Consider the following 22,112-nt stretch of genomic DNA (forward strand, 5'->3'; position numbering starts at 1 on the left):
ACTCAGCCGATTTTCTGGCCGACCGATCGATCGCGATCGATCGATCGATCGATCGATCGCAAATCGGTTGGCCAATCGACCGATCGACGGCCGATTTCGATCGATTTCGATGGATTTCCATCGAACTAGCAGGGTGGAAAATGTAGGTCGATCTGATGAGATTGCTTATCAGTTTGCATTGGCCTTAATGGAAATCTGATGGCAAAAAAATGCCATCAGATCGAATTTCAACAGATTTCAAACTGAAATCTATTGGAATTCTATCCTGGTAAAAAATGTTCTAAAAACGCATCAGATAGATCATCAGATGCATTTCTTATCTGTCTGCTGCCAATCTGACGAGTGTATGGGCACCTTAAGCCTCAGTACAGAGACATGGTAAGCGATCTCTTGAATGCTCCCACTTCTGCCAGCACTGCTTATCTCAACACTCAGCCATCTGTTGCTGCTTATCCCTGCTTATCTGCTGTTATCTTATCTGTGTTCCCTGCTGCTAACAGTGAGGTCGTTCATGAGAAGCACTCACATGGACTCCTTGTCACTGAGACAGATTCGTCTAGCCAACAGACTGTTTCTCTGTGTATACAACCATACCTCCCAACTTTTTGAGATGAGAAAAAGGGACACTTAAGCCACACCCCTGGTCACGCCCTCACCACGCCTCTAGACACGCATACCATAAAGATTTCATAAGAAACATATATTGTTTTATAATTTTTATTTAAAAGTTTCTTTTTATTTAACGTTTATAAACATAAAACATTGAAATACACACCTGACCCTCACACACAGGTGGGTATCAGGTGCACCAACACAGAACATAAACATACACATGAATGCACACCGCTACTGCCCCAACTCACCCGGATCCCCCCCGCCCCTCCCCACCCCGACCCCCCCCCCCAACAAGTAAGACTCTTACAGTTTATACTGGAATACTTAGAAAGTGACTTACAGATACTACTTCTCATCTTAACATGTATAGCAGAAATTACTACAAAATACGGCATTAACAGTAAGTAAGGGGTGTTTAAATTACATAGTACTGCTCTTATTGCTGGTCCATAGCTTCCATATTTTATCAAATTTCTGAGGACACCCTCTAGCCACATATGCTGCTTTGTATAGATGTAGGGAATCGTTAACCAGTTTTTTCCAGTATTGTACAGAAGGTGGAACAGGGTTTTTCCAATTTAATACTATTGCCTTCCTGTAGTAGTACAATAGCAGCCCGACTAACGTTCTCTGGGCACGGGAAGGGGCAAGTTTGGTAGTGTCCCCCAATAAACAGTAAGCTGGCTCCACTGGAGTATGTATTTTGGTAATCTTAGATATGTGGTCACAAATGGCTTTCCAGCTGGGGGACAGCACTGGAAAGGACCAGAACATGTGATCTATGTCTGCGTCTGTAGCATTGCACCTCCAGCACTGAACTGGGCTGGAGGAATTAAACCTGGACAGTTTTGAGGGAGTTACATATGCCCTGTGTAATATCTTAAATTGAATTAACCTGTCTCTGGTTGCTATCAAGTAGTTAAATGGTTTAACCCAAATGTCCTCCCATTCTTCATCATCAATGGCTGGTATCAGACCTTCCCATGGCTGTTTAAATACCGTAAGGTGTGGTTCCGTCAGCAGTATAATACATTGGTAAAGTGCCGAAAGGGCTTTCTTGAGGTTTTCTCTTAGAAGTATGTCCTCCACATCTGAAGTGGCTAATCTAACCGGGTTTTTCCCAAATTGGGCATCAAACGCATGACGCAGCTGAAGGAACCTAAAGAAGTGCGTGTTTGTAAGAGAGAAATTTTCCTTCAGTACATCAAATTGCTTAAGGTCACCCGCCTGTACTATGTGTTCTAAATGTGAGACTCCTTTGGTTATCCATACTATTGGGTCAGGGATGGAAATATTGTTTTATAATTTAAACCACACTGGTCCTCTCTATCCTGGTTCATTTTCCTTCATAGTAACATTTTAAAATTAGTATTATATCAATTTAAAGGATGGGAATAAAGTTTAGAGTCAATCAAACATATTTTTAGTATAGAAATATATATATTTGCATAGAAAAAGGGACAAAGTCTTGAAAGAGGGAAAAATGAGGGTGAAAGAGGGACAGAGGGACAGGGCTCCCAAAGAGGGACTGTCCCTCCGAAAAAGGGACAGTTGGGAGCTATGATACAACAAACACATGATAGTGCACGTGAAGTTTCTGACACCTCTGTTAATACTAAAGAGCAGCATATCATCCCTCTGGGTGATCTTGCCTATGATAAGGATCGTTGTCAGAAATTTGCGACCGTGTTTTCTAGAAACTCCAACTTAGCAGATCTAGATCCAGACTTAAACATGCGGACTGCCTTTTTGAGGCTGGAAGATGTACTAGCCAAAGAAACTAAAGTCTGGTGGGACTTGTCGAGTCTTAAACAATATGTGGCTGAAGGAATTATTCCACGTGGATTGCGCATTAAAAAAGTTCCAACCACGATTTATTCAGAGAAATTTGTAGCAGAGTGGAACGAAATTCTAACTGACTGCTCACTGAAATTAATGCGCCTCATTATTGCATACGAGGAAGATAAGCTTATTGAGCTGAAATTGAAAGTAGCGGACATTAAGAGCACAATCCATAAGCCCCACAATCTAGATATGTATAATGATTTAAACACTAAAATGTTGGACAGTATAATGAGAATGGAGTTGTTAATTACTGATATGAAACGTACTAAATATATAAGGGACACTGATGACTATGTGAAACAGGTTGTACATGAGTGGGGTCGGTGGGAAAGTACACCTAGGTCTCCCGGCTTACACCGCCATAGGTCACGATCTCATGATAAACGAGAACACAAACGCAGAGTCAGTTTTAGCTCACCTGAGGCCACTGTGGTACGGGATGTCCCAAAGAAAACACCCACAGCTCCCATCATGGGTGCCAGCTCTCTGCCGAACACCTGCTCACATACGCCAGGAATGGTTTTGGGCCATGATATGGTGCCAAAAAACTCACAGGGCCAGCCATCGTATTACAGGAGGCAGAGACACTACAAGATGAAGGGAGGGTGGGGAAGAAAATTAGAAGAGCAGGTGTTAAAAATCACAAAGTAAGGTGCAATATGTCCGCTCAGGATGGACAAACGAGCAATGTGGTCAACCTGTCTCATTATGTTTTAAGTGATATTGAAATAAAAGTTCTTTCAAAGGGTCTTTCCTTTGCTCCCACCCATCATTTGAATGTCTTTGAGACCCTCCTAGATGTGAATCGTTTTGTGAGATCACTTCTGCTCAGGAAGCATTTTGATGATCCTGGGGAGGCCCAGCGGTCTATTTCTTCCTCACACGAAGCGAATATACCTAATCTTGGTGACTTCAGGGACACCCGTGCTAGATGGGCATTGGACTCCTTAGCATCAGATAGCACTGGTCTGGTGACCCTGAGGGATACTAAACAGGTACGTGTGAGGAATTCAGATTTTTATCCAGTCTCAGGGAGGTCATCTCATGTGGAGAATTTTCAGGAGTTGTTGAGAAGGATCTCCTCTCACTAGCCTGGGGATCCACAGGTATGGGTCCATCCAATATCACTGCTGCAGAACGTACTGCTCTTAGAAGCCTCCAGGAAAATAATGCTATTGTCATTCGTAATGCTCACAAAGGAGGATCAGTAGTGGTATTGGATAGAGACGCATACAGAGACGAAGGTATGAGACAGCTGGGGGATGGTGATACATATACAGCCCTTAAAGGGGATCCCACCATTGAATTCCAGAGGAGACTGGTAAACCTTTTGTCCTGCGGACGGAGCATGGGCATCTTTGACCAGAGGATGATGGAGTATTTGGGAGTGAAATCCCCCGTAATACCTATTTTTCACCATCTACCTAAAATTCACAAGCCGGGCTCTCCCCCGGAGGGTAGGCCCATTGTGGCTGGCATTGGATCTCTGGGGGAACGCCTGGGCTGCTGGGTGGACTCTCTCCTGCAGCCCCTGGTCAAGCGGTTGCCCGGGTATGTGAGGGATACCAAGCACCTATTGGCTAGCTTGGAGAGCGTCAGTTGGCGGGAGGGTTATTCATGGGTAACTATAGATGTGAAATCGCTTTACTCATGCATTCCCCATGCTCTGGCACTCCAAGCCATTGACTTTCATCTCACCTGATACTCTGATTACTCCACTGACCTCTGCACTTTCATCCTCATGGTTGTCGAGTACCTCCTGGCCCACAATTACTTTATGTTCGACGGCAGGTTCTTCCTCCAGAGACAGGGGGCCTCCATGGGCGCCAAGTTCTCACCATCCCTTGCGAATCTTTACATGGAGTGGTGGGAGGAGCGTCACGTCTTTGGGGGAGCCTGCCACCTGATCGAGAGTGTTGTGTGGTACGGGAGGTACATCGACAATCTGTTGTTAATTTGGAGGGGAAACATTGCACAGGTGGATTGTCTGATGGAGTATTTCAACACCAACAATATTAATTTACAATTTACATATACAGTGGGGGTTGACTCCATCAGCTATCTAGACCTGGTGCTAAAAGGTGACTGTACACAGGGCCACATTTTGACCACCACATATAGGAAAGCGTGCAGTGGGAATACTGTCTTGAGGGCAGATAGTTGCCATCCTGCCCACACAATTCATGGAATACCTGTAGGTGAGTTCATAAGAGCCAAGCGGAACTGCTCAGATGCATGCAGTTTAGAACAGGAGTTAGATACTGTATAGTTGAAACCCGTCTAAAGGCAAGGGGGTACCCAAGGTGGTGCATAAGGCGGAATAGAACCCGAGTAGCCAATAAATCTAGATCGGACTTGGTTAACCCTCCAGAGCCATGGAATTCCACACCCCCCAAGCCCACGTTTGTCACGATGTATTCCTCTGAATTTAAACAGGTCACCCACATCATTTCGAAATATCTCCCAGTATTACAAGCAGACGGGCTCCCACCTTAGGGCAAATTCTCTCCCCTAATTTGTGCAATTCCGGTTCCTCTGCGAGGACCTGGTTGGCTACCGTTGGCTCGCATAGATGTGGTATATCAACCTGTAGATATTGTTCCGTTCACTCCAGGTCCAAAATTGCTGTCTCTGCCTCTAGTGGCCGGAGTTATCGAATTAAACAATTTATCAACTGTGGTACGAGCTATGTGGTGTATCTCATTTCCTGCAGCACCTGTTCGCTGCAGTATGTGGGATGCACCACGAGGCCTTTGAGGCAGAGGATAGCAGAGCACTATCTAGGAGCCAATTGGCAGACTTCCAACATTACGAACATAGCTAAGCACTTCCGTGAGGTTCACCAAAGCGATATGATGGGTTTTTCCTTTTGTGGGATTGAAAGGGTTGTGCCTTCTAAGAGAGGAGGGGATCTCTATAGGAGATTGTTGCGGAGGGAGGCCATATGGATCTTTAATTTGAATACTAGAATGCCACACAGCTTGAATGCCAGATGGGATTTGGCCACCATTACCTGAGGTCGCTCCTTGGGGCTTCCCCTACCCTCGCCTATACCATATTTCATCCCAGCTGTGTCATCTGGTTGATTTTCCATCATCCCCTTGCTGTCGGCTCTTCAGCCCTAAACAATTGCTATGGGCTTGTATTGCCTCACTGGTGTCCCTTTTCTCGATCTGGGAAGATTCTGAGGGGTTTTTGTTCTTGTTCCTTTATCTGCACACTGTTTTTACCTTATTTTATTTGATTGTATACATTATTACATATCTTTTATATACTTGCAAACAGACTTGATTATATAGGTGGAAGAGGACTTTGCCTGTATCCCCTCCCACATTGTAACCACTCCCTCATCTATGGGTGGACTTGGGGCGGGCACTTTGAACTGACACCTCTATATACATGCTCAGACTGCCATTATCATGTTAGCTATGAGTAAGGACTGATAGTCCGAAACATGTCAGCTCTGTACGCTTGCCATGGTTGTTCTTGGATACGTCCATAATAAAGGATTTACGTTTTACTGACAAGTGCGGACCTCTCCTCTTCTTCCCAGACTGGAATAAAGAGGCAGAATTACTGGAGAAATATTATGGACTGGAATGGCTATTTTAAATATGACGTTTTGAATCAGGATGATACATTTATTGGCTAACTTAGAGGTAAATTAAAAGTAAGCTTTCAGCTAATAAGCCTTCATTGGACTTCTCTGCAAATACTGACAAGATGTCAAAAAACACAGCTTATATACACAGGACACAGGACATTCAGAGGAGCAACATTCATTTGCAAACATAAATAGATGTAATTAGATGCCTTATTTGCCACTTCAGGAGGGTCAGGAGGAGGCATACTAGCTAATTCATGACTAATAGATAAGACCACTAGTAGAATTACTGGATAAATATTTTGGACTGGGATGTCTATTTTAAATATGATGAATGACATTATATGAAACTCTGGTAACTATTGTTAGATATAATAGTATTAGTTTAACATTGATTCTCCTTTTGCCATGCTAGCAGCAGGGGTGCAGCTAAGGTTTTGGTGGCCCCAAGCAGTCCATAACTTGAGGCCCCCTCCATGAGGTGAACACATAGGTAGTCACACCACAAAAAAGCGGTGCGCGAAGCGCGCTGCAGCAAAAATGGGCATGGCCAAAACATGATGTGGGTGGAGCCAAATACTAGCAAAATACAGGTAGCCCCTGGTTTATTTATTTTAAGTATTTATATAGCGGTGACATATTACGCAGCACTGTACAGAGTATATTATCTTGTCACTAACTGTCCCTCAATGGGGCTCACAATCTAGTTCCTACCATAGTCCTATGTCTATATCATGTAGTGTAGTGTATGTATCGTAGTCTAGGACCAATTTAGGGGTAAGCCAACTAATTTATCTATATGTTTTGGGGATGAGGGAGGAAACCAGAGTTCCCAGAGGAAACCCACGCAGACACGGGGAAAACATACAAACTCTTCGCAGATGTTGATCTGGCTGGGATTCAAACCGGGGACCCAGTATAGGTAAGATAGGTAGGTGCCCGCAGTATAGGCTAGATAGGAAGGTTCCCCTCAGTATAGGTTAGATAGGTAAGTTCCCACAGTGTATGTTAGATTGGTAGGTGCAGGCAGTATAGATTAGATAAGTAGGCACATGCAGTATAGGTTAAATAGGTAGGTACCGCTCAGTATAGATTAGATAGGTAGATGCCCCCAGTATAGGTTAGATAGGTAAGTGCATGCAGTATAACTTAGATAGGTAGGTACCCCTCAGTATAGGTTATATAGGTAGATGCCCCTAGTATAGGTCAGATAGGTAGGTGCACGCAGTATAGGTTAGATAGGTAGGTACTCCTCTGTATAGGTTAGATAGGTAGATGCCCCCAGTATAGATTAGATAGGTAGGTGCATGCAGTATAGGTTAGATAGGTAGGTACCCCTCAGAATAGGTTAGGTAGATGCCCCCAGTATAGATTAGATAGGTAGGTGCATGCAGTATAGGTTAGATAGGTAGGTACCCCTCAGTATAGGTTAGGTAGATGCCCCCAGTATAGGTTAGATAGGTAGGTGCCTCCAGCATAGGGCGGGGGGAGTGGGCAGAGAGAAGTTTAAACTCACCTTCCTCGATCCCCGCACGCAGCCTCTATCTTCACCCTGTCCCAGCGTCCATCGCATCGGTAAGAGCTCCTTCTGTGATGACATGCGGTTACTTTATCACAGGGGGCGCTGTTACCATAGCAACAGACGCTGGGACAGGATGAAGATAGAGGCTGCATGCACCATGCAGTGATCGAGGAGGGTGAGTTGAAACTTCACTCTGCCCGCTCCCCCTGCTGCTGTGCACACCCTCCTGGCTCCTGCCGCTCTCCCTGATGCCTGCACCACTTAAAAATGGGCCTGTGGGGAGCTGACAGCAGCAGAGTGAGGCCCCCCTTAGTGTGAGGCACCAACCGGGGGGCGTGGCTCGCCTTTACGCTGGTGGCGCCCCTGGCTAGCAGATATTGCCTTTAGGGATGGCAGAACATGTTTGCTGGCAAATGGTTCCCAATGAACGTGCACTACTAGCGTGCTGTTCACCGCCGCCCTATACTTTCCCATAGGGCCATTTTTTCACCCTTCACACTGAAGTAAGGAGGGACAGGATTGCCAATCAGGCATGATTACCACCAGGGCTACTCCCCCTCCCCTTCCCATAAAAGACACAATGCTGGCAACCATTTTCATTCTGTATCAGTCAGTAAGTATAGGGGGAAAGAGCTGCTGCTGCAGATACAGAGACAATGAGAGATAGGCTGTATTGTAATATAGTGCAGTGCCACCTCTCCGGACCCTCAGTCACCGCCATGTCACATCTCCTGACGCTCCCTCATCCTTCTACTGTCATGTCACCTTTCCTGACCCTCACCCACCCTTCTACTGTCCATTTCACCTTCTACTGTCCATGCCACCTTCTCCTGACCCTTCTACTGTCATGTCATCTCTCCTGACGCTCACTTACCCTTCCATTAAACATGTCACCTCTCCTGATCCTTACCTATAGTTTCCCATATTTTCCCATTGTGCCATTTTTTTACTCTTCTCCCTGGAGAGGAACCCAAGGTGGAAGGGTTTATGTTTATGTTCAGCACCCAGGCCACTCCACCCCCATAAAAGGCCCAATCCTAGTCAGCCATTATCATTCCACAATAGTCAGTGTAGAGAGAGGAGCTGCTGCTGATACAGGGACAGTGTTAGAGAGGCTGTAGTGTGATATAGTGCTGTGTAGCAGTCGGTGTAGGGGGAGGAGATGCTGCTGGTGATACAGGGACAGTGTTAGAGAGGCTGTAGTGTGATATAGTGCTTTGTAGCAGTCGGTGTAGGGGGAGGAGATGCTGCTGGTGATACAGGGACAGTGTTAGAGAGGCTATATTGTGATATAGTGCTATGTAGCAGTCAGTGTAGGGGAGGAGCTGCTGCTGATACAGGGACAGTGTTAGAGAGGCTGTAGTGTGATATAGTGCTGTGTAGCAGTCAGTGTAGGGGGAGGAGCTGCTGCTGCTGATACAGGGACAGTGTTAGAGAGGCTGTAGTGTGATATAGTGCTGTGTAGTAGTCAGTGTAGGGGGAGGAGCTGTTGCTGCTGATACAGGTACAGTGTTATGCTGAATACACACGGTTCGTTCCCACATCGAATGCGGCGCTTGATTCCCGACGAATCGATTATTTCCGAACATTTCTGAGCGCATTTCGATGATTTTTAGGTCGATTGACATGTAAAGTATGGCAAATCGACCTAACGATCCATCGAACTGCGAATCGGACATGTCGGAAATAAATGAATCGACGGGACTCGAGTGCGGAAACGAACCGTGTTTATCCAGCATTAGAGAGGCTGTAGTGTGATATAGTGCTGTGTAGCAGTCAGTTTAGGGGGAGGAGCTGCTGCTGATACAGGGACAGTGTTAGAGGGGCTGTAGTGTGATATAGTGCTGTGTAGCAGTCAGTGTAGGGAGAAGAGCTGCTGCTGATACAGGGACAGTGTTAGAGAGGTTGTAGTGTGATATAGTGCTGTGTAGCAGTCAGTGTAGGAATAGGAGATGCTGCTGCTGATACAGGGACAGTGTTAGAGAGGCTGTAGTGTGATATAGTGCTGTGTAGCAGTCAGTGTAGGGAGAGGAGCTGCTGCTGATACAGGGACAGTGTTAGAGGGGCTGTAGTGTGATATAGTGCTATGTAGCAGTCAGTGTAGGGAGAAGAGCTGCTGCTGATACAGGGACAGTGTTAGAGAGGTTGTAGTGTGATATAGTGCTGTGTAGCAGTCAGTGTAGGGATAGGAGACGCTGCTGCTGATACAGGGACAGTGTTAGAGAGGCTGTAGTGTGATATAGTGCTGTGTAGCAGTAATTGTAGGGGGGGGGGGGTGGCTGCTGCTGCTGCTGATACAGGGACAGTGTTAGAGAGGCTGTAGTGTGATATAGTGCTGTGTAGCAGTCAGTGTAAGGAGAGGAGGTGCTGCTGCTGATACAGGGACAGTGTTAGAGAGGCTATAGTGTGATATAGTGCTGTGTAGCAGTCAGTTTAGGGGGAGGAGCTGCTGCTGATACAGGGACAGTGTTAGAGAGGCTATAGTGTGATATAGTGCTGTGTAGCAGTCAGTGTAGGGATAGGAGATGCTGCTGCTGATACAGGGACAGTGTTAGAGAGGCTGTAGTGTGATATAGTGCTGTGTAGCAGTCAGTGTAGGGAGAGGAGCTGCTGCTGATACAGGGACAGTGTTAGAGGGGCTGTAGTGTGATATAGTGCTGTGTAGTAGTCTGTAGGGGGAGGAGCTGCTGCTGCAGATACAGGGACAGTGTTAGAGAGGCTGTAGTGTGATATAGTGCTGTGTAGCAGTCAGTGTAGGGGGAGGAGCTGCTGCTGCTGCTGCTGCTGATACAGGTACAGTGTTAGAGAGGCTGTAGTGTGATATAGTGCTGTGTAGCAGTCAGTGTAGGGAGAGGAGCTGCTGCTGATACAGGGACAGTGTTCGAGAGGCAGTAGTGTGATATAGTGCTGTGTAGTAGTCAGTGTAGGGGGAGGAGCTGCTGCTGCTGATACAGGGGCAGTGTTAGAGAGGTTGTAGTGTGATATAGTGCTGTGTAGCAGTCAGTGTAGGGATAGGAGATGCTGCTGCTGATACAGGGACAGTGTTAGAGAGGCTGTAGTGTGATATAGTGCTGTGTAGCAGTCAGTGTAGGGATAGGAGATGCTGCTGCTGATACAGGGACAGTGTTAGAGAGGCTGTAGTGTGATATAGTGCTGTGTAGCAGTCAGTGTAGGGGGGAGGAGCTGCTGCTGATACAGGGACAGTGTTAGAGAGGCTGTAGTGTGATGTGTAGCAGTCAGTGTAGGGGAGGAGCTGCTGCTGCAGATACAGGGACAGTGTTAGAGAGGCTGTAGTGTGATATAGTGCTGTGTAGCAGTCAGTGTAGGGAGAGGAGCTGCTGCAGATACAGGGACAGTGTTAGAGAGGCTGTAGTGTGATATAGTGCTGTGTAGCAGTCAGTGTAGGGGGGAGGAGCTGCTGCTGATACAGGGACAGTGTTAGAGAGGCTGTAGTGTGATGTGTAGCAGTCAGTGTAGGGAGAGGAGCTGCAGCTGCTGCTGATACTGATACAGGGACAGTGTTAGAGAGGCTGTAGTGTGATATAGTGCTGTGTAGCAGTCAGTTTAGGGGAGGAGCTGCTGCTGCAGATACAGGGACAGTGTTAGAGAGGCTATAGTGTGATATAGTGCTGTGTAGTAGTCAGTGTAGGGGGAGGAGCTGCTGCTGCTGTTACAGGGACAGTGTTAGAGAGGCTGTGATGTGATATAGTGCTGTGTAGCAGTAAGTAATTGTAGGGGGGGGGGGGCTGCTGCTGCTGATACAGGGACAGTGTTAGAGAGGCTGTAGTGTGATATAGTGCTGTGTAGCAGTCAGTGTAGGGGGAGGAGCTGCTGCTGCTGATACAGGGAAAGTGTTAGAGAGGCTGTAGTGTGATATAGTGCTGTGTAGCAGTCAGTGTAGGGAGAGGAGGTGCTGCTGCTGATACAGGGACAGTGATAGAGTGGCTATAGTGTGATATAGTGCTGTGCAGCAGTCAGTGTAAGGGGAGGAGCTGCTGCTGCTGATACAGGGACAGTGTTAGAGAGGCTGTAGTGTGATATAGTGCTGTGTAGCAGTCAGTGTAGCAGGAGGAACTGCTGCTGCTGATCCAGGGACAGTGTTAGAGAGGCTGTAGTGTGATATAGTGCTGTGTAGCAGTCAGTGTAGGGGGAGGAGCTGCTGCTGCTGATACAGGGACAGTGTTAGAGAGGCTGTAGTGTGATATAGTGCTGTGTAGCAGTCAGTGTAGGGAGAGGAGCTGCTGCTGCTGATACAGGGACAGTGTTAGAGAGGATGTAGTGTGATATAGTGCTGTGTAGCAGTCAGTGTAGGGAGAGGAGCTGCTGCTGCTGATACAGGGACAGTGTTAGAGAGGATGTAGTGTGATATAGTGCTGTGTAGCAGTCAGTGTAGGGGAGGAGCTGCTGCTGCTGATACAGGGACAGTGTTAGAGAGGCTGTAGTGTGATATAGTGCTGTGTAGCAGTCAGTGTAGGGGAGGAGCTGCTGCTGCTGATACAGGGACAGTGTTAGAGAGGCTGTAGTGTGATATAGTGCTGTGCAGCAGTAAGTGTAGGGGGGCCAGCTGCTGCTGCTGATACAGGGACAGTGTTAGAAAGACTGTAGTGTGATATAGTGCTGTGTAGCAGTCAGTGTAGGGGAGGAGCTGCTGCTGATACAGGGACAGTGTTAGAGAGGCTGTAGTGTGATATAGTGCTATGTAGCATTCAGTGTACGGAGAGGAGCTGCTGATGCAGATTACAGGGACAGTGTTAGAGAGGCTGTAGTGTGATATAGTGCTGTGTAGCAGTCAGTGTAGGGGTTGGAGCTGCTGCTGCTGCTGATCCAGGGACAGTGTTAGAGAGGCTGTAGTGTGATATAGTGCTGTGTAGCAGTCAGTGTAGGGGAGGAGCTGCTGCTGATATAGGGACAGTGTTAGAGAGGCTGTGATGTGATATAGTGCTGTGTAGCAGTCAGTGTAGGGGGAGGAGCTTCTGCTGCTGATGATACAGGGAGAGAGGCTGTAGTGTGATATAGTGCTGCGTAGCAGTAAGTGTAGGGGAGGAGCTGCTGCTGCTGATACAGGGACAGTGTTAGAGAGGCTGTAGTGTGATATGGTGCTGTGTAGCAGTTAGTGTAGGGAGAGGAGCTGCTGCTGCTGATACAGGGACAGTGAGAGCTAGGCTGTAGTGTGATACAGTGCTGTGTAGCAGTCAGTATGGGGAGGAGCTGCTGATACAGGGACAGTGTTAGAGAGGCTGTAGTGTGATATAGTGCTGTGTAGCAGTCAGTGTAGGGGGAGGAGCTGCTTCTACCGTCCATATTTTATTTATTTAAGTATTTATATAGCACTGGCGCTGTACAGAGTATATATTGTCTTGTTACTAACTGTCCCTACACAATCGTGTAGCGAATGTATCATAGTATAGGGCCAATTTAGGGGGAAGCTAATTAACTTCTCTGTATGTTTTTGGGATGTGGGAGGACACTGGAGTACCCGGGGGAAACCCACACAAACACAGGAAAAAAACATACAAATTCCTTGCAGATGCTGACCTGGCTGGGATTTGAACCGGTGACCTAGCACTGCAAGGATCCCCTAAAGTAGATTGCTTACCACTACACCACTGTGCTGCCCTCTCTCCTGACCCTCACTTACCCTTCTACTGTCCATGTTACCTCTCTTGATCCTCACTCATCCACTAGACAGGATACCTCTTCTGACCCTCACACAACCTTACACTCCCCCATGTCACCTCTCCTGCCCCTCACCCACTTTTCCACTGTCCATATCATCTCTCCTGCTCCTCGTTCACCCTGCCACTCCCTCCCTCATGCCCATTTTACCTGGGTACCTCTGTGCGGTGTAGGTGACCGCTCAAGAGAATGTATTCTTTTGTAGTAAGACCCCAACTTTTAACGTAGTTATAGGGATAGCAGTGCTTCCTGGATGATTGAATTCTGTAAATCCATTTGTATGATCGTTTGCATGTGAGTGTACAAAGAGTTAACTCACCTTGTTTTAAAAGATTGATAACAACTTCATACAGATAATGGTAACTACTGTAGGACCAGGCTTGGATTTTTTTTCTAAACCAATCAGAAATCTGAAACACATTGTCCTTTCAAAGATCATTAGAAGTATTAGAGAGGTGACACATAAGCATACAAATCTCTCTCAATACGCACTCCTAGGAGTTCTGGTTCACCAGGAGCTTGCTGGGTAATCTGCAACTCTGGATGCTTCAAGTCCTATTCCATAGAGCCACATTAATCCATGCCAGGCACTGATGAGGATCAACCAATGTGAAACAGTCTGTATACATGTTGGATTATTGGAGCTCTGTACAATTAACAAGATGACATTCCATTGAGCTCCAGTGTTCTGTCACCTTTTAGCTGCACATTTCAAAGTCCAGCGCTACTCTAATTAATAATGGTTCTGGAGGTGTGTTTAGCTTACAGGGACAACAAATGATAATTTGCATATTCTGCAGTGATGAATCGTGGGAGACATCATATGCTCACTCCAGTCTGAATAATCTCAAATACTTTCTGTTTTAAGAAAGAAAACTTTTGTTTTGCATAACATTTTAGTAAGTGTACTTTTTGGTCCTTTGTAGCCACTTACACAGGCCTAGGAGTTTTGGTTCACCCTGAGCTTGCTGGGTAATCTAAAACATAGCAGAAGGAGTGTGAGGGGTTTCTCATGGGATTGGGCTGTCTATGGCCATTATGCTTCATGTATTCCAGTTACTCTGGAGGGTCTGACCAAATTCTGCTATAATCTCTGTATCTGATGGATGTGAGTCACCCAACACCAGTAACAGATCATCTGCATAATATGTGATTTTATCTGATAAACCTGCTACTACTAAGCCTTTCTCCTGTGGTTGGGGTGTAAGTCTAATGCCAGGGGTGCCATGGCTGGAGCCAATAATAGGGGTGATAGAGGGCACCCCTATCTATCCCCACACAGGAGGAGCCTCTGTCCCCAGCACCGCCATGTCCACATTCCCATACACCCCCCATATATTATTCATGGTCCTCTTCCTCACAATGACCCCAGCGTGACCCCCATGGAGAAGAGGAATAATTACTGTGTTTACACAAGAAGCAAGGAATTCTGGGACAGGCATAATGTCTTTATTCAATAAAGAAACAGGTCTGTAAAACAAAGAGAATACAGCAATACAAGCAGTATTACAAAAATCACTAAATGATGAAGTTACAGAATATCTGGAGGAATAACAATAAACAAAACTGGAGCTCGGATCTCAACAAAACAGAAAAGCTCTGAATCTCAGATCGAAAGGATCACTTTCAGGTCTCCTTGCAATGCTCAGGAACTTTGCACTTGCCGGTGCAGGGAGAGGACCTGGATCCAGTGAGACCTCCCACCTGGATTTATTGACCTACTAGCTTCCCTTGCTACTCTGTTGCCCCCCTCACTGAGTGCAGCCCCCCAGAAGATTAGTGAAAAGGAATGGTCATTAATCTCATCGGAAGCTGCGCAGCTCCTCTTCCTAGATCGTGCCACCCACGCATGTCCTGTAAGCTGGAGCAGCAGGCCCTGTGCTACTGCACATGCAGCCTCGCACAGCCATGATTTAGGAAGAGGAGCCCCGATGTTAAGGGGGAGCTCGCTCTGCTACGGGTGCTTAAGACAAGCGAGGAAAGCCTCAATAGGATCCTGAGGCCTCCCTCTCTTAAAGGATACCCGAGGTGACGTGTGACATGATGAGATAGACATGGGTATGTACAGAGCCAAGCACACAAATAGCTATGCTGTGTTCCTTTTTTTCTTCCTCTGCCTGAAAGAGTTAATGATCAGATATGTAAGTGGCAGTTTCTGTCTGAGTCAGGACTGGGTCAGACTACAGTGTGACCCTCACTGATAAGAAATTCTAACTATAAAACACTTTCCTAGCAGAAAATGGCTTCTGAGAGCAGGAAAGAGATAAAAAAGGGTCAATAGTTCATAGATTTTAGCTTTGGCATACTTCAATGAATGTGTCATTGAGCAAAAACAATAAAACAGTAAAAACTAGATTTAAATATAAAATAAAACTGTGGAATATCTTAAAAAAAACATTTTAGGAGGAAGAGGATAGATACAAATGTTTATTACATTAGTTTATTTTCACCTTGGGTGTCCTTCAAGGGTAAGTATCAGACTTCGGCTCAGCTTCACTTCGGCTCAGTTTCACGTTAATAAAAAGTTTGTTCAACATTGACCTTTTTCATTTTTATAAGGGTAATTGTAATGATTATAACTGTGCAATACCATATACCCAGTGGCGGACACAGCCAGCAGCGGGCCCCTGTGAAAAATACCAATTGTGGGCCCCTAACAGGCAGCTAAAAGTGGTGTGGCCATAACTAAATTGGGTGTGGTTACACGTTGCATATATTTTCCAATACAGTCTATGGCAACCTTCCCTGAGGCCCAGAAATATTTCTTGATGCATACATGTGACAACTGCATTACACAGCTTCCTGAACAAGAACAAAGCTTAACCCCAATCCTACATCAAGACAGCATGACATGACAGGCACTGTCTTTTATACTTGAAAACACACCTGAGGCGAGAGGGATATGGAAGCAGACATATTTATTTCCTTTTAAACAATGCACATTGCCCGGCTGTCCTGCTGATTCTCTGCCTCTAACACATTTAGCCATAGAACCTGAACAAGCATGCAAATGAGATGTTTCTGACTAAAGTGTGGAGCTGACTAGAGCAAATGCAAATCAATCTAGGACTGACTAGCCAAAGACGGTGCAGTTTGCAGTGGGAGGGTGCAATCTAGACTACCTGGCTGGAACCCAGTACAGAGGGTGAGTAAGCTAGAAGGCAGGAGGTGCCGTGGGAAGACAGGACAGTGGATTGTAAACAGAGGGTGACTCCAATATGTTTTTTTGAGGGTGCTATGCAAGTGATAGATCAACAGTAGGGGTAGTTGACCTGCCGCGGCAAAAATTTGGCTTGTCCGTGCACTGCAAAGTGGGTGTGGTAATTATGGGCCATGAGCAGGGCCAAATGTACACGAACTTAGTAAGTAACTCACTGACAGTGGACATCAACAGGAAACTTTGAATGAAGCCCCCGCTCCTAACATAAAGTGATGTCCTACTTAAAATACATATAGCGGAGATTAGATTGTAAGCTCTTCTGAGGACAGCCAGTGACATGACTATGTACTCTGTACAGTGCTGCAGAAGATGTCAGTGCTATATAAATACATAATAGGACAGTAGACTATGACTGTGGTAGGATTAGATTGTGAGCTCCTCTGAGGACAGCCAGTGACATGACTATGTACTCTGTACAGTGCTGCAGAAGATGTCAGTGCTATATAAATACATAAAAATAATATGGTAGGACAGTAGACTATGACTGTGGAAGAATTAGATTGTGAGCTCCTCTGAGGACAGTCAGTGACATGAATATGTACAGTGTAAACTGCTGTAGAAGATTTCAGTGCTTATCAATACAGTCCGACCATAGTGCTTGCTTCATTGGTCTGAAACAATGTCCTCCGGTCTGTTCTCGTGCCTGAACACTTAAGGTGGGTGGACGAAACAATTGCCAGGGAAAGTGGGTGGGTGCGTGGGCTGGATGATTACCTGGTGGGGGTGGGCAAATAAATAGCCTGGTAGGGGTGGGCAAATAGGTAGCCTGGTGGACAAATAGATATCCTGGTGGGGGTGGGCAAATAGATAGCCTGGTGGGGGTGGGCCAATAGAAAGCCTGGTGGGGGTGGGCCAATAGAAAGCCTAGTGGGGGTGGGCAAATAGATAGCCTGGTGGGGGTCAAAGGGTAGGTAGATAGACCAGTAGCCTGGTGAGGGTGGCTATATATACTGTATATAGCCTGGTGGGGGTAGGATAATAGATAAATAGCCTGGTGAGGGTGGTCAGATAGATAGCCTGGAGGGGGTTGGAGGGTGGGTAGATGGATAGATAAACTGGTGGGGGGTTAGATAGCCTGGTGGGGGTGGGCAGATAGATAGCCTGGTGGGGGTGGGAGTGTGGGCAGATAGATAGCCTGGTGAGGGTGGGCAGATAGATAGCCGGGTGGGAGGGTGGTCAAATAGATAGATACACGGGTGGGCAATTAGATAGGTAGCCTGATGGGGTGAGAGGCCCGACTCCTATCCTTCCTCACCTCGGGCTGCCCCCCGCCTCGTTACGCACGGCGGAAGAAATATAACAGTATGAAATATGACGGTATGATAACCGCCTCAAAAAAATACCATGGTATGTTCGAATTACGTTATATGCAGTGGCGGACACACGGCTGTGCAGGCCCACGAGGGCCCCTCAAGTTCTGTTTTTTTTTGTCCCTGGGGGCCTGACTCCTCCTCCCTCACCTCAGGGGGTCCCCCTCCCGTTATGTGCGCAAGAAGAGCGGAAGATACCGGAAGGCTCCAGCAGGCTAAAGCAGACACTAGAGTTCCAGCCTCCAGGCCCACACTGTCTCCTCCTCTGTAATGCCGCTCGCACTAAATCAGGAAGCAATGCAAGCGGCATTACAGAGGAGACAGCGCGGACCAGGAGGCTGGAGCTCTAGCATCTGCTTTAGCCCGCCGGAGCCTTCCTGTATCCTCCGCTCTTCCAGCACGCATAACGGGAGGGGGGGCCCCAAGTTGAGGAAGGGATGGAAGAGTCGGGCCCCCAGGGACAAAAAAAAAGTAAAGAAAAAACCAAAAACCCCGGCGATACTTAATGGGCCCCTCAAAAAACGGAACCTGAGGGGCCGCTTGCACAGCCTGCACAGCTGTATATCCGCCACTGCATATACAGTGGTTTGCAAAAGTATTCGCCCTCTTGAAGTTTTCCACATTTTGTCATATTACTGCCACAAACATGAATCAATTTTATTGGAATTCCACGTGAAAGACCAATACAAATTAATTATTCAGCCCCCTTTGGTCTGAGTGCAGTCATTTTACCATAGACATTGCCTGATGAGTGCTAATGACTAAATAGAGTGCACCTGTGTGTAATCTAATTTCAGTACAAATACAGCTGCTCTGTGACTGCCTCAGAGGTCGCCCAAAAGAATATTGGGAGCAACAACACCGTGAAGTCCAAAGAACACACCAGACAGGTCAGGGATAAAGTTATTGAGAAATTTAAAGCAGGCTTAGGCTACAAAAAGATTTCCAAAGCCTTGAACATCCCACGGAGCATTGTTCAAGCGATCATTCAGAAATGGAAGGAGTATGGCACAACTGTAAACCTACCAAGACAAGGCCGTCCACCTAAACTCACAGGCCGAACAAGGAGAGAGCTGATCAGAAATGCAGTCAAGAGGCCCATGGTGACTCTGGACGAGCTGCAGAGATCTACAGCTCAGGTGGGGGAATCTGTGCATAGGACAACTATTAGTCATGCACTGCACCAAGTTGGCCTTTATGGAAGAGTGGCACGAAGAAAGCCATTGTTAACAGAAAAGCATAAGAAGTCCCGTTTGCAGTTTGCCACAAGCCATGTGGGGGACACAGCAAACATGTGGAAGAAGGTGCTCTGGTCAGATGAGACCAAACTGGAACTTTTTGGCCAAAATGCAAAACGCTATGTGTGGCGGAAAACTAACATTGCACATCACTCTAAACACACCATCCCCACTGTCAAATATGGTGGTGGGCAGCATCATGCTCTGGGGGTGTTTCTCTTCAGCAGGGACAGGGAAGCTGGTCAGAGTTGATGGGAAGATGGATGGAGCCAAATACAGGGCAATCTTGAAAGAAAACCTCTTGGAGTTTGCAAAAGACTTGAGACTGGGGCAGAGGTTCACCTTCCAGCAGGACAAGACCCTAAACATAAAGCCAGGGCAACAATGGAATGGTTTAAAACAAAACATATCCATGTGTTAGAATGGCCCAAGGAAAGTCCAAATCTAAATCCAATCAAGAATCTGTGGCAAGATCTGAAAACTGCTGTTCACAAACGCTGTCCATCTAATCTGACTGACCTGGAGCTGTTTTACAAAGAAGAATGGGCAAGGATTTCAGACTCTAGATGTGAAAAGCTGGTAGAGACATACCCTAAAAGACTAGCAGCTGTAATTGCAGCAAAAGGTGGTTCTACAAAGTATTGACTCAGGGGGCCGAATAACTACGCACACCCCACTTTGCAGTTATTTTTTTAAATGTTTGGAATCATGTATGATTTACGTTCCACTTCTCACGTGTACACCACTTTGTATTGGTCTTTCACACGGAATTCCAATAAAATTGATTCAGGTTTGTGGCAATAGTATGACAAAATGTGGAAAACTTCAAGGGGGCCGAATACTTCTGCAACCCACTGTATATCATGGTATTTTTGAGGCGGTTATCATGCCATCATATTTAATATCGTTGCAACCCTACCCCAGTCACTAACATACAGAGCTTTCCTACCACCCCTTGCCTTCTAACAGAGCATGCTCCCAGTTATATGTACCAGTGTGGCGGAGGGGAGGTCTCAGCTTGACAGGAGGAAGGAGTCTGCTGGCATTAATGACGATCAGAAGCAAACAGGTCAGCAAGTAAGTATTCTGGTCCCAGCATTCATCACAGGTTTTGGGAAACAAAAGATACAGAACTGCCTTATGCTTGTGATACAAGCCTGAATGGAGGAACAGGGGTTGATCACAGTTTGCAGCAACACAGACACTGAGACAGGGAATGCTGTGCAATAATGTTTATTGCAAAAATGTGCATACAACAATCTAATGCAAATTAAATACAAACACATGAATACACACTATAAACAGCTTTCACCATACAATGATGGCGTATAGACGAGCACCCACTGTTGGTCAGAGACAGAGGATAAATGTATACAACCAATCACAGTACAAGGGAGCAGGCAGAAATCACGGTCAGAACAGAATATAGTTTTGGCAACAGAGAAGCAGACACAGGAAATCAGGAACAAGAGAGAACCAGAATTGTCCAGATAGTCAGGTCTATGAGCAGGAAGTTCTGGCACAGGTTGCTGCTTGCAGGGCTCTAATATAATAAGGCCACACCTGCTGCATGATTGAAATGCAAAGTCAACACAGAGCAACCTTTGCAGTGGCAGAGCTGTCTCTAGACAGCATAGAGCCACCTACTGGTGGAACAGTGGTAGTCCAAAACACAAAGTCCCTAGAGCCATCTGCTGGTGGAATAATGGAAGTCCATGATAGTTCAAGTCAATGCTGCCACCAGCAGGCAGAAATTGGCAGAACGTAGTTCCTAACAGCTTGCTTTCACTACAGGAAACACAACCTGCATCCTGCTACCCACAACCCTGACCCACAACCCTCTTAGAATCAATACAGATCCCCGGACCCAACCTGCATTTCGGGTAACCCCGGTACCCGACTCAATGCAGGCATCTACTTCATGATTCAAATACAGAGCAATTGTATTAGTTACTTATGCATACAACTATCCTCCAGCATTTCCTAAAATGTTTTCCTGAATTATTCCCCTTTACTTTAAAAATGAGGAGGGGATCTTATATAATGGGATGTGCGTCCTCTTGTGGATAGGCAGAATATTCACAGTAAAAATGGTAGTTTTGCCAAAAATCCCAATTCAAAGAAAAGACATTCAGAGAATACAAAGAGATCCTTTCCTCTATCTGGGGTAATAACAGACATGCGGTTACAGAGAGTGTGCTGTGCAGACTCAGGCAAGCTGGCGGTCTGGCACTTCCCAATATGATGCCATATTACATTGCTGCACAGATTTTCCAATTATCTTTGGTGAACACGAAAGAAGAATCCCTCTTTGGGTTAAAATAGAATCAGATCAAATCTCCCAAAATCAATGGTCTGATGTTATGTGGCCTTCAAACAGATGCATTGCCAAACAGATTAAATGTCCTTTGTGATCAACCTCATATATGATGTGGACACTGTATAGAAATAAATATAAATGGTTCTCCAACTCCCATCATCTTTGGAAAATAATGGACACCACAGGATCCGATATTTGCTCTTTAGATTAATCATATAAATGGTGGAGAGATAAAAATCTATCCTATATAATAAAACCCATGTCCCTGTGTCACTGTGTCCTCCTGTGTCCCTGCGTCCTCCTGTGTCACTGCCTCCTCCTGTGTCCCTGTCTCCTCCTGTGTCCCTGTGTCCTCCTGTGTCCCTGCATCCTCCTGTGTCTCTGCCTCCTCCTGTGTCCCTGTGTCCTTCTGTGTCCCCAGGTCCTCCTGTGTCCCTGCCTCCTCCTGTGTCCCTGCATCCTCCTGTGTCCCTGCATCCTCCTGTGTCCCTGCATCCTCCTGTGTCCCTGCGTTCTCTTGTGTCCTCATCTGTCCCTACGTCGTCCTGTGTCCCTGTGTCCTCCTGTGTTCCTGTGTCCCTGCATCCTCCTGTGTCCCTGCATCCTCCTGTGTCCCTTGCGTCCTTCTGTGTCCCTTGCGTCCTTCTGTGTCCCTGCATCCTCCTATGTCCCTGTGTCTCTGTGTCCCTGCGCCCTCCTGTGTCCTCCTGCGTCCCCGCGTCCTCCTGCGACCCCGCGTCCTCCTGTGTCCCCACGTCCTCC

At 46.5% G+C, this 22,112-nt stretch overlaps 1 protein-coding gene across 1 annotated transcript in view; it reads right to left on the reverse strand.

Annotated features, from left to right (window-relative positions):
* The window catches only part of LOC137537184 (zinc finger protein 665-like), a 36,973-nt gene that overhangs the window by 8,512 nt on the left and 6,349 nt on the right, over window positions 1-22,112 (reverse strand). The gene's annotated exons all lie outside the window — the stretch shown is intronic.

Source organism: Hyperolius riggenbachi, chromosome 10 (assembly GCF_040937935.1).
Source record: "Hyperolius riggenbachi isolate aHypRig1 chromosome 10, aHypRig1.pri, whole genome shotgun sequence".
Taxonomy (NCBI): domain Eukaryota; kingdom Metazoa; phylum Chordata; class Amphibia; order Anura; family Hyperoliidae; genus Hyperolius; species Hyperolius riggenbachi.